The following is a 20,494-nucleotide window of genomic DNA, read 5'->3' on the forward strand; positions in this document are numbered from 1 at the left end:
AGCAGTGGTAAAGTGATCGGAGTTCAAAAGCCAACCAAAGCAGGTCAGGAAAAATAGGAGGAAGGAGGCAAAACGTTTGGGGATGACCCTGCAAAAAGGGCAAAGTCCAACACATATACAAATCACAGGTCTTGTGTGCCTTAATGTTGATCCAGCTCGTAGGGATTAGTCGACCTGACATATGTTGAGTACTTGCTGCATTTGCATAGTGACACATTACACTACATAAATGCACAGATCACTTAATTTGGAACACACCTTATTGTGCTTTGCTGTGCTGTTAAATACTTGATGGGTAGGCCGTGTTTCCATGTCATTCCTCAGAGACAATCTATCATCTGTACTGTGATTTGGACTGCATGTGCAATTTGAGGGAGAGTGTTAGATTATCATCTGTACATGCATCACACAATGATGACACTAATGTTTGCCTGTCGCTTTTTTACAGCTGCCAACATTAATGCCGCAGAGATTAGAGAGTTCCAGAGGCGGGCAGTGCAATACAGGCATATCCTGGATGTGGATTCTGGCTTTCGAATGATGGCAAGACTCTATCGTCGGGAGAGAGCCACTGGAGCATGGCGGGCTTTTAGCAAGGGGGCTCAACATTGTACACAACAGGTGTCGCCACCACCATGACTGCAGGCAGTGGCACAGTGGCCACCAGTATATCAGCAACACCTGCTGCACCCTCAACCTCTGGAGCTACAGCTACAACACCTGCTGCACTGTCACTTCCAGCACCCCCGACCACTGCACCTGCAATTGCTACAACATTAGGGACACAGACCACCACAGCAGCTGCTTTGGACATGGCCCCACTCAGGCAGCTACAGAGGGACATGTGGAAGGTCCTGAAGAAAATGGACAGTCTCCAGCGGGAAGATGATCGGAATAGCAGGAGGCTCAAATCAATTCATAAAACTCTGAGGAGGGCAAACCTCTAAGTCCTGCATTGCCTCACCCCTAATTCTGTCCCCTCGCTCCTCTTCCCTTATCCTGTTTATTAGTGGGTTTAGGGGGTTTAGTGATAGGTTAGAGTAGGCTATTAGTTTAGATAGGATACATAGGTTTGGTGTTTGGGGTTTTATTATTACATGTCTGTTTGTGGGTGGGTGGGGGTTGATGTTGAGACTTTTGTGTATTCTATCATAAAAAAATATATATATTTAAAAAAATACAAAAAAATATATATTTGTTTAGCATTATTTAGTATCTCTCTAGGTTAGTATATGTTGTCCTACATGTGTCTCGTCATATAAGTGGGGCGGGGGGGTTAATGTTCAGACTGTTTAGTTACATGTGTAAAGTAAGTTTAGCATAGGGTAGTTAGGGCCAGTTGTGGGTAATGCATAGTTAGGTTAGGTGAGTTAGTATAGGTGTGTGACATAGTTTTAAGTTTTATCTTTTAGACATAGTTAATAAAGTTTTAGGTACTCCTTTACGGTATATGTCATATGCTTGGGGATCTGGGCCTTTGCATGAGTGTACAGTGCCAAATTTGTGTTGGCCTGTGTATTCAGTCCTGCATCCACATCCCACTCTTGACATGCTAATTGCTACTTCCAATTGAGCTGTCACATTGGCAGCTACAACAAAGCTACTTCTCTATGCATCTGCCATCCATTGTACCCACCACTCAAGGTGACTATGGTTCCCATGTATTGGACAGGTAGGTGTGATTTTTAACCTGTCATCGTTTGGGTCCTGTGTTGGAATCTTGGGCACTGTGGGCCATCTGCCTGCAGCCTGATGTTTATGTGAACCCTGAAAAACTGAGTGGTGTCAATTTCTTATGAGGTTAGGTATACAAAATTCATGCCTATGGGTTTAAATTGTACTCCCAGGTGACGTTATTGGCCAAACACTTTTACACAGCCATTCCTGCTGTATGTTGTGGCATTTATGTTTTGAGTCATATGTCACATACACAATGATTATCTAGTAGGGGATGCAGCCTTTATTGAGTATAATATTGTAGATACCTTGGCCTGGCATATACTACTTTTATGCAGCATTTGACTCATTTTTTAATGCAACAGCAGCACAAACTTACAAGTTGCACTGATATTTTGTGAGTTAGTACTGCTTTTACTTCAAAAATGAGCCACAAGCAGCACAGATGATTTTAAAATCCAGACCCTTGTGCATATATATCAGCCTACATTATTTCTACACTCTTGTATTGACATTCTATGACCATTGACATGTTACATGCATCACTGACTTCCTATTGGTGGAACATTGTAATCTGGGTTCCTGTTCATTGTCCCTGTCATTAATATTTGCATTCTCTCAGGAATATGCCCCACCTGCATGTCACATGTAGTATGGGCAGTTTGGGGAATTGTCTGCATCACATCCTCTAGGTGTAGGTTCTGTCCAAATTGTGGCATGCCCTGTTTTTGTCCTAATCAACCCTCCCTCTGCTACCATTAGCATAGTGAGGCCTTGCAATGCTTGTTGGTGTTCTGATGCCACATGCACCACACACATCAATATGGCCCTGACCCAGTCTATAATTTTTCACATACACCTATACAGTGCTGAGACCTAGCAGCATATCATGTATTGCATTGGCATGACACAATACAGGTGTCAGCATTGGTAGTTTCTCATGTTGATGTTTTCATATGTGTGATACATTGCATTGCACTGATGGGCCTGGCAGAGTTCCATTTCCTCTTATGACTGTGTGGGTGTGTTTCACTAGCTACACACATAAGCCCTCCCCGTTAATACTGTTATCTTAGCACTATGGCATTTGAGATGTTGCATGGTGGAATTGTAGCAACTGTGACACAGTCACAGGGTAGACCCTGGTATGGGCAGCATTGGTATGTGATTACTGCTGTGTACTTTATAATGTAAGTGACAGTGCCTGATGATTATTGAGTCTATGGACATGAGCAGTTGACAGAAGCTGCACTTGGATAGGGATTGAAGGGGATTGATCACGTAGTCATACTGAACCCTCATTTTGAGTGTGTTTGTGCCATGGGCTCCTAACTGCCATTTCCTAATTGACACCCACACACAGCACAGGTAGTAGTGGCAAGTGCTGTCAGTGGAAAATGCAGATTATGGCAAAGGCCTGAGACAGGGCATTGTCCTCTAGTTTACATTCTGACAATACCAGCTTACCTGTGACAGCAGCCCAGTTTTACGTTCTACCCTACCCTCCTGGTCTGCTTTTGCATTTACAGCAGCCTTGGCATGGCGATGTACCCCCATGCCAAGGTTGTTAATGCTGTGTTGTGCCCCTGGACGCCCCTGCACAGTCCATGCACCCGTGACGTGTCCCTTTGCCCTTTCCACTGCCTGATTTCCAGGGCTGACATGCATTGTGTAGTAGGTATGTACCTCCCCCTTCTTGCACGTGCCATTAAGGCATTTTGGTCCCCCATGGTACTTACCCTCCATATGTTTTGTTTCCTGGAAGTCTGCACTGTCCTGTTCTGCAATTCCTGTGACCATCTCCTCCGGGATGAGGGCTGCACCCATCTCCTCCATCTCGTCCAGGGTCTCATGCGGTGCTGGACTCCCACCTCCGGTCTGCAGTGCTGCCTTCCTGTTCCTTGCCATTTTCTCCTTTGTCCTGCGCTTGCAGTCATGCCAGTGTTTCTTACACTCAGTGACAGTTCTCCTAACCTCTGCCACACTGTTAATCTTGTCCAGCATTTTTTGAGAAATTGCCTCTCTCCTCCCATTTGGCAATTTAGAGCTGATGAAGAGTTGATGCTGGTGCTCCGTCACCTCTCTGACCAGTATTTCACACTCCTCTGCACTAAAACAACACTTCCTGTTCTTCTTGTCTTTCCCCTGGGTCTTGTCTGTGTCCTCCTGGCTTATTCCTCGAGCTCCTTAGCACAGTTTGCTGCATTTGCATTGCTTTTTGACGCTATTGCCTCGAAAAATGGCACATATCCGGTTAGCGATGTTTTTTTCCTGCGTTAACGTCATTTTGCTTTACGACATGGCACAATGGTTAGCGTAAAAAAAATTACTCTAACCTCTTCTTAGCACCACCTTGCATCAAAGTATAAATTTGATGCATGGGTGGTGCTAAGAAATGGCATTAGCCCGCGTTACACCTTTTGACGCAAAACTGCTTTGACGCAGTTTTGCTTCAAAAATTATAAATCTGGCCCTTACTGTCTCAACCAGGAGTCTATTGTATGCCTGCTGAACCAGATTGCACCAGACATTACAGCAAGGCTGCAAACGCCCTACAACATACCACCGATCACAAAGCTCCTCATTGTTCTGAATATGCTGGCTTCTGGATCCTTTCAGACAACAGAGGCACTAGTGGCTGATGTGTCCCAGCCATCAATATCTGTTTTCCTGCCTAAGGTCCTAGATGCCATCATTTGCCTCACAACCCACCACATCTGCTTCCCAAACACCCAGCAACTGCAGCAGAAGACCAAGCAAGGATTCTATCTGATTGCTGGGTTTCTGCATGTGCTGGGTGCAATGGACTGTACCCATGTTCAACTGGTGCCACCTGTAACTACGAAACACCTATACAGGAACCACAAGCACACACATTTCACAAATGTGCAGGCCATTGTGGACCACCATCGCTTCATCTCAGCCAAGTACCCCAGCAGCATCCATGTTGCTTACATATTCCGACACTCCACCATCAACAAGTGGTTTCAGGATGGACAATATAGCAATGGCCTACTTGTCGGTAAGTCAACCAACCAATCAATACACACACAACACACCAACTATGTAGGACAAACAAAATATACACCACATCAAAGACGCATGGGCATGGGACCACAGATGTACTGGCAACAGCACATATGTAACATGCCACAGTACACCACAATGACTGGACATCCCAAGTGCAGACACCCACATGTACCTAACACAGCCAAAAACTAACAGCCACACCACGTGAAGGACAGGTACAGCTATGGCCCCTTGGCATACAGAAGAAGACAACAAACCAATACAAGTGTCCAAAGGTTGACTACTAAGTATAATTCACACACATTAGACCAAACCAACAATAGCTCCACCATGTCAATGGCCTGTGGCATGAGCATGTAAAGAAAGTCACACTTAGGCACATCCCCACCTCATACATGGTGTGCAAGACTCAGGCACAATCCACATCAAATGCCACCCAAGTGGTGCCAACTAAGACTACAACCCATCTACACATGCTTGACATACCAGTAGGCTGCACATCAATCTGTCAAATGCATTGTATTGCACACATAGGAAGACTAATGTACCTTCCATTATAGACAATGGGGCAAAATCATAAGAAATGGTGCTACAACTACTCAACTGACATCTCATGTGCCCCACTTAGAGCCTCCACCATCATGCCTGTACCATAGACTAACAATGGTGCACCATGGTGCACTGCTAAACTGTTGTTAGACATGACAGCATTAGGGTGGTCAACCCTAACTTTTTCCCTGCTACCCTCCACCTTTTGGACACTGTTTTAGCTGGTTTTAGGACTCTGCACACTTTACCACTGCTAACCAGTGCTAAAGTGCATGTGCTCTCTCCCTTACAACATGGTGACATTGGTTCATAACCAATTGGCTTAAGTAATCTACTTGTAAGACCCCAGTAAAGTGCACTACATGTGCCATGGGCCTGTACATTAAATACTACTAGTGGGCCTGCAGCACTGATTGTGCCACCCACATAGGTAGCCTCTTGACCTTGCATCAGGCTTGCAATTGCAAGGCCTGTGTTTGCAGTTTCTCTTCCACTTCAACTTGGCATTAAAAAGTACTTGCCAAGCCTTAAACTCCCCTTTTTCTACATACAAGTCACCCCTAAGGTAGGCCTTAGGTAACCCATATGGCAGGGTGCTATGTAGCTAAAAGGCAGGACATGTACCTGTTCAGTTTCTATGTCCTGGTAGTGTAAAACTCAAAAATGTGTTTTTTACACTACTGTGAGGCCTGCTCCTTTCGTAGGCTAACATTAGGGCCACCCTCTCACCAGGTGACATTGTGCCCAGAGGTGATGTGCCCTTTGGCTTGTGGCCCTTCCCCATCTTGACAGTCACTGCAGAGACCTTGGCACTGTCCACTCAGTGTTTGGGCGAGGCCTTGCTGGGTGGGTTATGTGACTGTCCCCTGCTGGAAGCCGGACCACTTTTTGACCTCTGCAGGTGGTGGAATGGGGTGGTCCTTCTTGACTGTCGGTGGCACAAGGGCAGCTCTGACGGGTGCCTCCTTAGAACGTCCTGGAGTAGCAGGGACCACAACGGATGAAGATTTGGTGGCTTTGGTGCTGGGCTGGGATCTAGACATCCTGGCCCTAGTGGAAGGACGGGGTGCAGGAGGTGTAGGGGAGAGTTCAAAGTTAGCTAGGAAACGTTTTTTAGACACACTGGGACAGGAAGATGGAGGGGGTTTGGGAGTGGAGGAAGAGGTAGTGATTGCAGGAGGTGTACGTCTGCTGAGTTTGGGTGAAGGTGCATGGGCTGGAGGCTGTTGTGAGGGGGATGGCTGTTGAGTGGGTGTGTGCCTGCGTTTGTGTACTTTGGGAGGAGGGCTCACAGACACACTGCTAGAGGAAACAGGGGACGTGTGCATGGTTGTGGGGCTGGTGATTGCTCGTGAGGGGTGTGTAGTGATGGGCGTGCTGGTGATGAGGTAGTGGCTGATGATGTAGTGCAAGCAGGTGTGAGTGGAGACGAGACAGGGAGGGAGGTGGATGACGTGGAGGAGGGGGACACAGTGGAGGCAGTGGATGTTGGTGTGTCTGCTTGGGTATGGAGCTTGTGTGAGTGCCTGTGGGATGTGTGGTGCTTATGTTTACCTGAGCCACTTTTGTGTGTTGATGTGTGTGCATGCTGGTCGGAAGTTGTGCTTGGGATAGGCTGAGGTAGAGGTGATTGGGTCTGGTTAGTGGAAGTTGGAGGGGGGAGGATGGACACAGGTACAATGGCTGCCATCAGTGCTGAGGCCAGAGCCTGAAATGCTCTCTGTTGGGCCGCCATGCCAGAATGAATGCCCTCCAGGTATGCATTTGTTTGCTGCAAATGCCTCTCGACACCCTGGATGGCATTCAGAATGTTTGACTGCCCAACAGTGAGGGATCTCAGGAGGTCAATAGCCTCCTCACTGAGGGCAGCAGGGCTGACTGGGGCAGGGCCTGAGGTACCTGGAGTGAAGGCAATGCCCACCCTCCTGGGTGAGCAGGCACGGGGGCACGGGAAACACGCTGAGGGGCTGCTGGGAGGACGGTGCTGATAGAGAGGGTGACGGCTGTACCTGTTGTTGCGGTAGGCACAGAGGTGTCCACCACCGCAAGGGAGCTCCCATCGGAGGAGGAGTCGCTGTTGCTGGTGTCCTCTCCTGTCCCCATCATGGAGCTTCCCTTGCCCTCCATCCCACTGGTGCCTTCAGACTCCGTAGATTCACCCTCCAGGGCCATGTGGGATGCAGCTCCCTCCGTTGCTGGTGCCCCTGCTCCTCCGCCAGATGATGCTAATGCACACAAGGACAGGGTGACAAAACAAGAAGGGGGGGAGAGACAGAGAAAACACATGGTCAATGCCAGCAACACCACTGCCATTGGTGGACACAACACACAGGGCTATGCACTAGGCCATGCACTAGCAGTTAGTAGGAAGATCACCTGCCCATGGGGTACTATGCCTAACACCATTTGCTGCACACCTGGAATCCACAGGAGCCTGACTAGTTGTAGATGCCCACTAACACTATGGGGGTTGGAGTACCTCAGAGCCTGCCTCACAAGGGACCTATCCTATCTAGTTCGCCCTGGCCTAGGGGAACCCACAGCCCACATCCCCCACCCAGACACTTGGTAAAGCTGAACGACACTGTACTCACCCCCTTGTGGCTGCTGTGATGCCCTCAAGCGCCCATCCAACTTCGGATATGCCACTGCCAGGATCTGGAACATCAGGGGGGTCATGGTGTGACGGGTACCCCTTCCACGTTTGGAGGCCATCCCCATCTGGGCCTCCGCCGTCTTCTTGCTCCAGCTGCGCAGGTCCTCCCATCTCTTGTGGCTGTGGGTGCTCGGCCTATGATAGACCCCCAGGGACTGCACTTCCTTGGCGATGGCACGCCAAATACCCTTCTTCTGGTGGGTGCTGACCTAGAGGAAAGTTACAGGATGAAAGGAAATTACTCTCCCGACCGGCCCGTCATACTCATTGTCCACCCATGCTCTGATGCACATACACTCACCATCCTCACATGCAGACCTCAGCCCCCCATATATCTTCTATCCACACCACCCCAAACAGCATTGCCCACGCATCATGCTCACAGTGTACTCACCTGTTTTTCTGGAAGACCGTAGAGTAGCTTGTACTGGGGGAGGACCCCATCCACCAGTTTGTCCAACTCCTCCGTGGTGAAGGCAGGGGCCCTTTCCCCAGACACATAAGCCATTGTCACTTCCAGACACAGGTCACAGCAGCACTTTCAGTGTAGGTCCTCTCTTTTTGAAGGTCAGGTATCAAGTGAGTGAAGCGATAGAAAATGGTGGTCACGTCCGCAGTGGTGCATACCGTCACCACCGGCATACATCGTCATTGGCTCCTAGAGCCCATAGGGCCCATTGATAACCAATGCTAAATTTCATGGCTGTCTTCGACCGCGGCGCTGCACAACGCCAGCGCAGATACCTCATTTTCCCTTGTCCATCCTTACAGTTCAGGCAGCCATCATTTCAGGGGGGCACATGGCATGGCACCTTACTGCGTCACAGCACTATTTGACAGATATACGGACAAACAACGACACACACAGATTTACTCACACTACTGAAAACACACTTGTGCAAACTATATGATACATGGCCCTTTGCTCACCATTCTGCTCCATAGGGCACATCCGCAGGGGCAGATGATGAGATGGCGTCATCCTCCAGTGTACAGACCCCTGGTGGACCTGTCGACAATGGAAGACAGACACATCATTATCACCTACAGACGTGATCGTTCCACAATCCAAGAACTGTGTGCACAATTGGAGTCAGACCTGATGTCAGCTATCCACCATCCCACAGGAATACCCCCCTAGTGCAGGTCCTGTCAGTGCTCCATTTCCTGGTAAGTGGCTCCTTTCAAACTACAGTGGCCATGGCATCAGGGATGTCTCAGCCAATGTTTTCTAATGTGTTGACCAGAGTGTTGTCAGCCCTGCTGAATCACATGCACAGCTACATCGTTTTCCCCTGGTAGAGGATTTCGCCACATCGAAGGCTGACTTGTATGCCCTGGGACATATCCCGAACATCATAGGTGCCATTGATGGTACACATGTGACATTTGTCCCACCCCGCAGAAATGAACAAGTTTACAGCAATCGAAAAAGCTGCCATTCGATGAATGTTCAGATGGTGTGTTTGGCAGACCAGTACATCTCTCATGTGAATGCCAAGTATCCTGTCTCTGTGCATGACGCTTACATTTTGAGGAATAGCAGTATCCCTTATATGATGGGCCAACTCCAGATTCACCGGGTGTGGCTAATAGGTGAGCCCATGGGCCCCACATAGTATGAATAGGTGTCTAAGTATGGGGTTGTCCTTAAGGGTTAGTGTGTGTCTAACAGATATCCCTCCACATTTGCAGGTGACTCTGGTTACCCAAACCTCTCATTGCTACTGACCCCAGTGAGGAATGCCAGGACAAGGGCAGAAGAATGCTACAATGAGGCACATGGGTGAACTAGGCGGATTATTGAGAGAACGTTCGGCCTCCTGAAGGCCAGATTCCGGTGCCTCCATCTAACAGGTGGCTCCCTATACTACTCACTGAAGAAGATGTGCCAGATAATCGTGGCATGCTGCATGTTGCGCAAACTGGCATTGAGATGCCAAGTGCCTTTTCTGCAGGAGGATGGGCCTGATGATGGTATTGTGGCAGCTGTGGAGGTTGTGGACAGTGAGGAAGAGGAGGCAGAGGAAGAAGATATTGACAACCGAACCAACATCATCATGCAGTACTTCCAGTGACACACAGGTAAGAGACTGGCACTGCTCCTCTCTTATCTCAATACTGTAAGACATTGTATAAGTCAGCCTCTTCACCACTGTGTATGGACACTGATAGTTCACTTTGGCTTTTCATTTCACAGATCTGAGTACCTCATTCTGCCTTCTGCTATATTTACTACTGCCCAACAACTGTCATTCAATGGTATGTGCAAATGAACATTTACATTGATATTTGTGGATGATGTTGTGATTATACATTTGTGAAAGAACATACTGATTCCAGATTGGTTTGTGATTCAAGGGTGTTTATTTATGGGCTAATGTGTATAGGGGTATGAGCAAGGGGCTGGGATGATGGTGGAGAAAGGTCCATAGTAGAGTCCAGTCTCTTGGTATCACTGGTGCATTGTCCAATGGGGCATAGGAAGGGGAGCAATGTCAGTTCAAGGATGGACAGGGTGAGAGAGTGGGACAGGAGGGTGACATTCAGGAGAGTCTTATTTCCTGGTGGGGGTCTTGGCAATGTTCTCTGTCTTCTGCCTGGATCACAGGGACCGTTTGTGGGGTGGTTCTCCTTCTGCAGGGGGTGGGGTGCTGGTGGCCTGTTGTTCCTGTGGCAGGGCCTCCTGTCCACTAGTGTTGGCAGACGTGGAAGGGTGTTCATCGGTTGAGCTAGTGTCAGGTGCCCGGTGGTATGCCACTGTCTCCCTCATGGTGTTGTCCAAGTCTGCCATCACCCCTGCAATGGTGACCAGGGTGGTGTTAATGGACTTCAAGTCCTCCCTGTTCCCCTGGTACTGTCCCTTCTGCAGCAGCTGGATCTCCTGAAACTTGGCCAGTACGATGCCCAGTGTCTCTTGGGAATGGTGGTATACTCCCATGATGTTGGAGAGTGCCTCATGGAGAGTGAGTTCCCTTGGCCTGTCCTCCCCCTGTTGCACAGCTTCACTGTTGTCTTGTGCCTCTGTCCCCAGAACCATGTGCCCACTGCCACTGACTCCAGGTCCCTGATTGTCTTGGGTTAGTGGGTTTGCCTGGGGTCCCTGTAGTGGTGGACACACTGCTGATTGACGTGTCCTGCGGACAGTGGCATGGGCACGCTGGGTGGGTACTGTGGTGGTGTATCCTGAGGGGGGAGGTTCTCTGGTGGTTTGGGACTGTGGCAGGGGGACCGACTGTCCAGAGGTCCCTGATGGGCCGGGCTGGTCATCTTGATCCAGGCGTGCAGAGCTGATGTCATCACTGTGGGCCTCTTCTGTGGGGGGACTGGATATGGCTGGCACCTCCTGTCCGGTGACGTTGGATAGGGGTCCTGTTGAGGTGTAAACTCATTGTTATTATATCTGTGTGTGCCATCTTGTGCAATGGGTGTATTTTCCTATATTCCTGTGCTTGCACTATCGCCTTGGCCCTTGTGTGAGTGGTGATTGTGTGCCCTGGGTGAGTCTCTCTACTGGGCATGCTTTGGTGATGGGTGTCCATGCAGGTCTGTGATGGGTGTTCATGCATTGTTGTTGCATACAGGGCTTGGTATTGGAATGTGTGGGTTATGATGGTGGGGTATATGTGAGGTGTTGGAGTGATGGGGGGTGATGGTAGGGGTAGGAATTAGTGATGGCATGCAGGTATGGTGGGGGATATAGTAGTAAAGATATGACTTACCAGAGTCCAGTCCTCCTGCTACTCCTGCGAGGCCCTCTGGATGCATAATTGCCAAGACTTGCTCCTCCCATGTTGTTAGTTGTGGGGGAGGAGATGGGGTTCCACCGCTAGTCCTCTTACGGCTACCTGGTGTCTGGATATCACGGAACATACCTTGCCCGTAGGTCGTTCCACCTCTTCCTGATGTCATCCCGTGATCTTGGATGCTGTCCCACTGCATTGACACTGTCAACAATTCTCCACCATAGCTCCATCTTCCTTGCAATGGATGTCTTCTGCACCTGTGATCCGAATAGCTGTGGCTCTACCCGGATGATTTCCTCCTCCATGACCCTGAGCTCCTCCTCTAAAAACCTGGGGTGTCATTGAGGTGCCATGATGTGGTGTGAGTGATGTGTGAATTATGTGTTATGTGATGTGTGAGGTGATGGTTTGGGGTAAGTGGTGTTTTGTGCATGGATGGTGTATCAGTGATGGTGTTGTGTGCCTCTGGATGCTAGTGTGGTCTTTGCTTTTCTCTCTCTCTGCTTCTTCAAATTTTGTTGGTGTAAGGGGTTGTGGGTAATTTGGGTGTGGGTTTTACAGTGGTGTGAGTATGTGGGTGTGGTGTGTGTATGTGTATCAGGTGTGTGCATTTTGAATTGTCCAATGTGGTTGTGTTTTGTAAGTGTGTATGTATTTTGAGCTCGGCGGTGTGTACCGCCAATGGTTTACCCCGGTTGAATGACCTCCGCATAGATTTGTGGGTCGTGATAGTGTGGGCGTATTCCTGTTGGCGTGACGGTGTGGATTTTGGTTCTGCCAATTTATCACTGACCTTTGGTGTGGCGGACTTGTGTGGGTATCTGTATTGTGGAGGTATTCTCAGTGTGGGTCAAAATACCCATAGCGGATTTCCGCCGCAGATACAGTATGTTGGCGGCCATCGGCACGGTGGTCAGCGGCATTTACCGCCAATGTTGTAATGAGGGCCTATATCATTTTTACAGTGATATTTCAACGTATACTTATTGATTCCTGATCGTTTTTGACCTGCATCTTACCAGATAAATAGTATATATTTTTCTAAGCACTATGCGGTGTATTTTGATGGTGTTTTACTGTGTTATTGCATGTTGCAATGCACAAATAGTTTACACATTGCCTTCTAAGTTAAGCCTGACTGCTAAGTGCCAAGCTACCAGAGAGTGGGCACAGGATAATTTGAATTGTGTGTGACCTAGCCGGACTAGAGTGAGGTTCTTTGCTTGGACACGGGGTAACCTGACTGCCAACCAAAGACCCCATTTCTAACAACTGTAATGTACATGGATGCCATATTAGGCCCCTGTAGGAGTATGGAGGGCATGACTGACCACACATGCACTGTACTAAGTGACCTTTCAGAAAAATAGCTGCCCCCACAAAGGCTGCACTGTGCATGTATAGTAAGTCTGGCTGAAAATCCAATTACTAAGACGCTAGGACATACACCGGTACCAAATGTGATCATCATACTAATATGTGATACACACCCTTGGACACTTGGACACTCAACACAAGTTTGTTGTCCGGCAGATGCCACTAGGTAAATTTCCACCGCAGTTGGACCGCCTTTGTGGTCTAAACCCTGCTGGCCCAATTAGAAGTTCACTGCTGGGCCTGTGGGCAGAAACATTATTTTCCATTCACCGGCCCAGCAGGGAAGAAGGCCAAAACCCTACAACTGGTTCGTAAGTGATCCGGCTGCAATGTGGTGTTGGGGCACGTGCAGCAGCACTGGTTGCGGTTTTTAGTGCATGTAAGTTGTGCCATTGGAAAGAGCCACAGGTCTGTCCAAGGGGCCCCGGCACTGCCCATGTTAAGTGCATGGCAAGTGCAGGGGCCTCCGGGGGGCACCTGACACCGAATTTCACCAGCCTTTGCATGGCGGTGAAACCGCCATGCAAAGACTGGCAGATTTGGGAGTTGAACTCTGAAGCCTGGCGGATTACAACCGCTGGGACTGGTAGGAGGCTGGCTGGTGGAAACCTGGCAATGTTGGTGCTCCAACCGTGGTGGGTCCACCACGGTCCAAATGTGGCGGTCATACTGCCATGACCACAGTGGTCCAACTGCCACTGTGAGTCTGGCATTCTTGAGACCGCCAAATGTGTCATGAGTTCCAAGATGGTTGACACAACCATCATCTGCCACTAAGACCCACTAAGTGTTGCACTGCATGTGTAATGCCATTTGTCTACATTGACGGAATAGGCTGGTTTTGTAGGGCAACTATACTGGCTACACATCTGACACCATTGTGCTGCAAGGAGGTGGTAGCCTCCTTCCAATATGAGGACCCTGCTACTAAAATGGATTACACAAAACATGTTACATACAAGATGAGCATACGTATTGGAATCCAGAAGTTCAAATACATGTCCTTGACTCAGTATTCAAGAATGACATGTACATCAACACAGTCAAATAGAACGGTCTTTCAAGACCTGGAACATACACAACACCAGAAACACCTCTGATTTACCACTTAAACTGCAACCAACTACTGCCATGGAATATTCCAGATCCCGCCAAACTCTTCACTAAATTTCTCCCTGTTATCTTTGCAGTTGAGCAAGGTTGTGGCATACAGCCGTGGGTCTTGACCCCATTTTCAAGCCCAATTACCAATGAACAGCATGCCTACAATGAGGCACATCGGAAAATGCACAATCTGGTGTAGAGGAGCTTTGGCCTTCTCAAATCCCAGTTCAGGTGCCTGGACATGACAGGAGGAAGCCTTCTGTATGCTCACCTGCTGGTATACAAGATCATACTGGTATGTGCTATTCTACACAAAATGTGTGTCAGAAACAATATCCTGTGGGATGGATAAGTAGATGTCCACAATGAGGAGGAGGAGGAGGATGATAGGGCTGAGGACCTTGAGGGGGACCAACCAAACACAGTGGCAGGAGTTTGCAGGAGACAGACAATTATTGATAACTTTTATACCTAGTCAAAAAAAGTATTTTGTAAATACCTTCAATATATTGTATTTAACAACATAATCCTCGGTCTACTCATTGTCCAATACATATACCATTAGAAAGTGAATCTATCCTCAGGGAGTGTGTCTGAAACACGAAAACAAGTATGGTACGCACATCTTTGGTGATGTGGGGGTTCTACAGACTTCATCTCACATATCAGTGACACCCAAATCCCTGGCATGTGACTTCTAAAGGCCAAGATCCATGCATCACCACATATATTGTTACATCATGTGGGCAAAGTGCAATTTCATGGGCCATTCACCAACACAACACCATCCCTCACACGTAGCATGCAAGGGGGGCACATATACGTTAGGGGTTGTCAAGAAATGGAGGTTAAGGAATGTCAGAACTCAACACTGTCTCTACTTTGTGTGAGAGTAGCTTTACCTGCACTATACATGTGTGTTAAGGAGGGAGGACATCATAGGTAACATTGCTTCTTCAGTAATTGCCCATGAAATTTAGTCAGTGTTGGAAGCTGAGCGTGCATCGTGTGTCCATGGGATTATGTACTGGCACTGCAATAGGCCACATCCCTGACACACGAAAGACTGTAAATAATGTATGGCACATACCCATTGGCTGGGGAATGTTCAATGGTTTGGCAGTGATATAAAGCAGCTAGGGGTATTGAATACATATATAAACACATAACAGAGTGTATGGTCTATGATTTTCAATGGGAGAATGCATCAGCCAAATGACAGTCTGGCTAGAATGTAGGCAGAGTGTGTAACACACCCTATCTATATAGGATGCAAACCTGCCACACAAATAGGCTTGATTCACACATGCTTACTGCTAGTAATGAGAAATACATGAAGACTTATGTATGGGTGTCCATCCTAGGTAGCAACAGGTATACCATTATCCACAATGATTGGCCTGTGTATGCATGTCTACACAGTATGCCCTGTATAACAACATTACGCAGCACATAGCAATACAAACCACTCATTGTCACTTACATGACAGATACATTGCATGATACCAACTGTAACTAAATATCTCATACATGTACTGGCCTCCAATATCACAATCATGTGTGGCATGTGCGAACATGTGGACCATTGTCCTTTACTGTCAGAGACCCATATCACACTGAGTGGGAGTAGACACAGCCATATCGTTAACATCTGACAAAGGACAAATACAACACTAAGAAGATAATACACCTCAACATCAGTCAGTCATGGTAAGAGTCAGCTAGGTTGTGGCATGCTCGGAGAATTGCATTGCCATGTTCAACGATGGATGTGGTTGGACAGCTCTGAGATACCCACAAATTCTTGCTGATACATTATACCATGTCACGTGGATACTACTCAAGTGCTGTGGCATGTGTAATATCATGTGTGTCTGATACCCATTACATCTCACTAATAACCCCAATGGGACATTGACTGCTAAGTTGACAGTTGTAGGAGAAGGGAATGTCTCCACATTACACAAGTCACATGTTGTATCCTGTCCCAATATCACCTGGCAATGTTGCTTTCGAAGATGTGTACAAGGTTCTAGCAGACAAAAGACTGGGTGCAATGGAGGACACAATCATACCTCGCCAGTTAACAGATGAAAGGGATAATTACTAGACAAACACTAAAAACAGACACTGTAAGACACCAATGTCTACATGTCAAACTTTAACTGATGCACAAAGAGGGTGCGCATGTTAGTACATGGCCCAGACATGTTTGCCACTGCCATGCCATGGTATTTGCCCTTTTCATGGTACCAGAACAGGAGACAGCCACATACAACTTTATCTATACCATGTCATTTGTCCAATCTTTACATCACAACAGTTATGCATCCCCTAAGCCGGCTGAACACGGATACAACTTTGGACTCCATAAACATCCATACATGTCCTACATGTGTATGCACACAACCTCTGTACCAGAGGGGAAGGCTGACATCTAGTACTGCCTTGGAATTCATTACCACCAGGTCTGTATGACCACATTTGTTCATGTCTCCATCTACTAGGGAGTGTGCACAGGCTGGAAATGAGCTATCATAAATGGTAGATCCCAGCTCAATAAAACCATACACCACTGCACTGACCACATCAGCGTATGATAATGTCAGATGCTTGATGCATGTGCATACAGGGCAGAGTGAAGTGGACTACCATTAACTTGCAACTTCACATGCAACCATGGGTTTGTATTGCCACACAAACTCACACATTGATGAAGATTGGTAGGACTGCCAGCTATGCCACAGTGCTACACTGGAAAACAGTGGTATGCCATTGTATATGACAATCATGACTGACATGATGTTGAAAGACCTTAAAATACATTTGGAGTCAGGCACACATATCCCAAAGTTCTCTGCACACATGTACCACCATAATGGGCCAGCCATGAAAATGTTAATGGATTCAGTACAAAAGCTAAACTAGCAGCAACAAAGTGGCTTAGGTGTCACAAAACGTGTGAGAGTATAAATGTATCCATCAATTGTGTACTGACATGCAGAACATAGGTGCCAATGATTTGACTACACAGGCAATAGTAAATATGACAACTTCTGTCTATGCAGGAATATGTCAATGTGAGCTTGCACATCCCCTTGACACAGCAATTGTGTGATGTATGACACAAACGACAAAACACATGTCCATATATGCACATGGCATATAGCATTGTTCACCAACACACGTGTCCAACATCTGCAGCAACTAAGATGCATGTGAAAATCCACTGCAAATGTGTAGCTGTCCTATAACTAGTTAATTACGATGAGTAAGCAGTGAGTAGACATACATGCACACTCAACTTGATAGGGGATACGTGATGTCAATGCAGTCCCACTCCACTGTATATTCTGAGTACAAAATGTAATGGTTGACACATGTGTTAGCATGTGTTTGACACAGGCCTCAATACAAATATGTTTGTAGGTATGTAGACATGTATTGCCCACAGCCATAACTATGTACCCAACCTGCTACTCACTAGTCATACACATATGTTAACACATAGCACACATGTGCCAACATACATATGGACACAGTGTATGACACATGCACATATGCACAAAATATGAGTGAGTTTCTACAGATGAGTCATGAAAACATGTATTGGTTGCACATACCAATGACACTGCAATGACCTTCATGCATAGGCTTGCCAAAAACATATACCACATAGTGTAACAGCCCATGTAACATGTGAAATGATTCAGGGTGCGTTCAAGGACTACAATGGAAAAAATTATGCAATTCTGATATGCATTGAAAAAATTACGCTAATGCATCAACACCACACCGCAACCTTGCGAAAATGACGCCTGGGCCCTGACCGGCAATGCAATGTTACCACTACTCTCAGTGCACCATGGAGAAAAATCGACTCATGACTCCCACGCATCAAAAAAAAAACATGCATGATGCTAAAAACTTGATGCACATGCCCAGGAAGTGGTGTACAAGGATATCCTGCCTGCAAGCATGGTACAGTAAGTGTAGTTTCACTTTTACTTCACAGTCTGTTCCCCTGTGATTGTGTGTGGTTTTGTTTTGGAGGTGCTGGTGAATTTGTGGTGTGCTTGTAGTTCTTGTTGTGTCCCTTGTGCTGTGTCCTGTGTTTTTGGTGTCTAAATTGTCTATTTACTTGTTATTTGTATTAATAGTGTACTGTTTCTGTCATTGTATTGTGCGGTGTCTGTCATGGGGTACTTGTTGGGGTAGTTTGGGGAGTTTGGGGTAGGTGTTGGGTTTAAGTTTCCTTTTTACAAGATTTTGGGTAATGTCCTGTACCCTTTTGTACTGTCTGGTAAGGGTAGGATGGAGAGAATATCGCCTGATGAACTGGGGGGCTTAAAATGGTTGGTGGTCCATTACCTGCTCCTAATGCTGCAACTGGGTAGCGAGGTGATCCTGGGCTACCCCACTGAGGCAAGTCAGCTGCAGTGGGGCAAGGTTGTTTACCATCTGGTGAGAATATTCAAGAACAGATGCAATGAGCACCATCTCAAGCATCGGTGGGCAGATCTGATGGCGAGGGAGCAGTATCTGCTGGATCATTTGGAAATAGAAATTGACTAAACTGTTGGTACGTGTCCCATTGCCATACAATTGGCTGCATTTGACTGACAGCTGCAGATAAGTCTGAGTGCTGCTTGTAATGGTTGTGAACATGTCATATGCAACCTGTATGAGGAGTCACTGCCCCTCTTGAGGACTGCAGTTCAAATGTCGTACAATTTAGCCAATGCAGGACACGTATGATGAACCCTGCATACCCATCACAAAGGGACATGTATAAGGGCCCCTAGTGCAACCTTTACGCTGCCATAATGTCATATGATTGACGGTAAGGTGACGCTAACCTGCCTTTTACCGCGCTTAGGGGGTCATTCTGACCCCCGCCGGCGGAGGAAGCCGCCAGCCTGGCGGTAACCGCCAGAAGACCGGACCGCGGCGGTCATTCTGACTTTCCCGCTGGGCTGGCGGGCGACTGCCAAAAGGCCACCCGCCCGCCCAGCGGGAAAGCACCAGCAACGAGGATGCCGGCTCCGAATGGAGTTGCTGGTGTGCGACGGGTGCAGTTGCACCCGTCGCGATTTTCAGTGTCTGCAAATCAGACACTGAAAATCTCAATGGGGCCCTGTTAGGGGGCCCCTGCAGTGCCCATGCCAGTGGCATGGGCACTGCAGGGGCCCCCAGGGGTCCCACGACACCCGTTCCCGCCATCCTGTTTCTGGCAGAAACAGGATGGCGGGAAGGGGGTCGGAATCCCCATGGCGGCACTGCTTGCAGCGCCGCCGTGGAGGATTCCCTGGGACAGCAGGAAACCGGCGGGAAACCGCCGGTTTCCCTTTTCTGACCGCGGCCTTACCGCCGCGGTCAGAATTGCCCCAGAAGCACCGCCAGCCTGTTGGCGGTGCTTCCGCAGCACTCTGCCCTGGCGGTTTTCAACCGCCAGGGTCAGAATGACCGCCTTAGTCTTCACAAAGTGGGGCAATGCATGCATTGGACCACTTTGGTAAGGCTTGGCACACATCATGGTTGTGCCAGCCACATTGTATGCAAGGGGGCGTTCTGGGGCAAATGGGTCCTCCATCTTAGCACAAAGAAGTCAATGAGACTGCTGCACCCCCATTTGTGGTGGACTCTTTAATGCCTGCTCTTTGCAGGCATTAAAAATATGCTCCAATCATTATCAATGGGCCTCTGGGTGCTTAGCAGGACTCGGAAAAAAAATTATGATGCTAACCCCGCAAAGCGCCAGACTACTGCCAAACAATTTTGACCCTACTCCCCCTAACTACCACCATGGTGCGCAGTCTATTGGAGATGGTGCACATATGGTCGCATTAGGAGTGCACTAGGGCCTGCACTTCAACAGGCCCAGCACTGCGTGCTGTGACACTTCCTTATATATGGCCCCAACTGTAGTGATGCATGCACAGTTTGATTTTAAAATATACAGCTAGGAATGATGCCTGTGCCATGAAACAGACATGAAAGGGTGGTTCAAAATTAGCTCAGGAGGGCAAAATCCAGACCTCAGTGTCACAACAAATGTTCTAAAGTATGAATTCTAAACACTCTGTAGGGCTGCTAAGTGATGGTGTAAAATTTGTGCATAGACATGTTTGAGAAAGGCCCCTATGTACTCAGCAGACGTTTCTGTGATCTGTAGCATCTCCTGTTGATTTTATCATTGGCCTTCAATGTATACATGATGCTGTCCCACACTGCCATCATGCTGTGACCTATTAATGACTACACACACACATGGATGTGATTAAGGGGTGCACTAAGGCCCACAAGGACAGTATTAATGTAATAGGTGCTACAATACTGTAGCCCTATCAGCCTC

Source organism: Pleurodeles waltl, chromosome 10 (assembly GCF_031143425.1).
Source record: "Pleurodeles waltl isolate 20211129_DDA chromosome 10, aPleWal1.hap1.20221129, whole genome shotgun sequence".
In the NCBI taxonomy this organism is placed as follows: domain Eukaryota; kingdom Metazoa; phylum Chordata; class Amphibia; order Caudata; family Salamandridae; genus Pleurodeles; species Pleurodeles waltl.